Source organism: Coffea eugenioides, chromosome 11 (genome assembly GCF_003713205.1).
Source record: "Coffea eugenioides isolate CCC68of chromosome 11, Ceug_1.0, whole genome shotgun sequence".
Lineage (NCBI taxonomy): Eukaryota > Viridiplantae > Streptophyta > Magnoliopsida > Gentianales > Rubiaceae > Coffea > Coffea eugenioides.
The window spans coordinates 30,529,566-30,532,152 of NC_040045.1; positions in this window are offsets into that span (position 1 = coordinate 30,529,566).

Genomic DNA, 2,587 nt, shown 5'->3' on the forward strand with positions numbered 1-2,587 from the left:
CAATTCAGGTGACTCACTGAACAGAAGAGAACCAGCTTAAAAGTTCCTGTCAATACGTACTAGTGAATGTTGATTACTTACAGTAAAAACAGTTCATTGACAGCTCTAACACAAAACAGATTTATGTGAACAAGTATACAAACTCTGAAAAAGTAAAGTGCGGCTGTAAAACAGAGCAAAGTAAAAGAATCAAAGAAAGGTGATTGGATCATAACCCGGGATAGATGCTAAAATCCAGACAAGAAGAATGAAACAAAAAAACTCGCATTCACCAACCTTTCATATATAATCTGCACAGAAGGATTTTGAGAACGTACGCTAAGAGCTGCCGTCTAAAGCATGAAAAAAATCCCTCCTCCTTCATCCGGACTTGGGACCGGCTGTGTGATGTATTGTGTCAACACAGGTGGAGTTAAAAAACTTCATGTCTCTAGTGCCAAGCATGATAAGTCATCTCTTCGCGATCATAGACAAGTCACCTTGGACAATGAATACCCCCTATACCATTGAATGCGAGGAAAAATTGACGAATACTCCCACTCAAAAACATGTAGAGCAGGCTGTATCAAATAGCAATAATTGGTTAATTCCCAGTCTTCAGCATGTGTGAGGGATGAAATGTCATCTAGCTTAGTAAAGGGAATTTGTTCGAGCATAACAATTTGATATGAATTCAACACTAATTGGCCCATATGACAATTATATTGAAGAAAGATGGCGTGCTCACAGGAGTTGGGTTAAAAACATCCAAAAGACTCGTCTCAACTTTCCATCCGCAACTAAGTTTTTTGGTTTAAAATCCCAATATACCTAAAAGTCGAAGGTCCAAGTGAGATCTAGGATTGCTCACCAGAACCAGGGCGTTAACAATGGTAACGACAATGGTTGGCCTGCACTATAGTTGCGGTGGGGTTCCCCCCATTGTCCCTCGTTGTGTGAGTGCAAGGACTTGGCTGCAGCTTGTTAATAGATTTTGTTTTTCGACTGCAAAGCTGTCCCTGTTGTGGCAATTGCAATCCCAATTCTTTCCAGAAGCACCTTTTTTTTGGTGCTATTTTGTGCTCTTTTTGCACTTATTCATTTTTAGGTCTCCTGAGAATCCAACTGGCTCACTCAGGAGATGTTTGGCATGGGAACCACAACTGCACCCTCACTTATTATTTGGTATAGCGAGACTCCCGACTTGGCTTACTCTGCAACAACCGAACAGGGAACCACAACAGATACATGGCACTAACCTGCCCCTGATTGCTTTATCGCCTCACCAACTTATTAAGTATATTAAGATGTCAACTCCAATCACTAGGCGCAGACTTCAAGTTTTAACTTATACTTCTTTCAGTTTCTAAGCCAAGGTAGAAATGGAAAGAGGCCAATTAGGATTTCATTCACATCAAAAGCTACACCGTCGCATTATCACGCAATTACAGGGCTAGTTGTTATACGTGCAAAGGTGTGTGAAGTAGCTTTAGACAGATTCCCAAGTACAGCTAACTTTGATACCTAAAAGTGGAAGTACCTATCATTTTCACCCCTGGTATTTAGGCACATTTATAGGGAACACACTTAGACATGCTAATAGGAACTCAAGTGATCATCAGTAGCTATTAAAATGTTCACAAACAATTAAAAAGTTAAAAAGATAGGGTTTATAGGCAGGCTAAATGGGGCAAAAAAGAATCAAGTGCTGTTTAATTAACAAAAGGACAGAAATTTAAGTATTGATCGTGTAGAGTATTTATGAGACATTAAAGTGGCAGATTTAAAATCATGCATTACCCTTTTTTTTCCTTTTGAAAACAATAACACCTCATGCATAGTTGATGGATACAGGTTAGGTAGAGCTAAGCGAATTTTCTATAATGTCTTTTTTCTCATATTTTTAATTTTTTGCTTTTAAAAAAAAATTCTTTCCCTACTAATAAAAAGTAAAGGAATAAAGAAACCAAAATCCTTTTGTGTTTTTTTTTGGATTTTTTTTGTTTTTTCAATTTTTCATTCTTTACTTGCAAATAAAAAAGTAAAAAGGAAACCAAAATCATTTTTCACTTTTTTTTAAATGCTTTTCATACTTAAAAAAAGTAAACAGAAAAAGAAACCAAAATATTTTTGTGCTTTTTTTTTGGATTTTTTTCAATGTTTTTTGTTCTTTTGCCTTGCAAATAAAAACAAAAAAAAAAGAAAACGAAAATCTTTTTTTCACTTTTTTTGATTTTTCATTTTTTTTTGAAAAATTCTTTTCCTAACTAAAGAAAAGTAAATTTGAGAAAAAAAGAAGCGAAAATCTTTTTTTTTTTTTGATTTTTTATTTTTTATACTTTTTTGTTTTCAATGTTTTTTTTTAGCAAATAAAAAAAGGAAAAAAAAGGAGGAACCAAAATCTTTTTGTTTTTTTAAAAAAAATTGTCTTTTTTTTTTATTTTTCATTGGTTTTTTGAAATTAAATTCTCTCCTAGCTAATAACCTAATTAACTTAGCTAATAACAAAAAAAAAACCAGTGAAAGAAATGAAATTTTCAAAACCTGTCGTTTGCGCTTTGCCCGCCAAAATCCTCAGCAACTCTGGAAAAGGGTCCTCAGTTCAGTT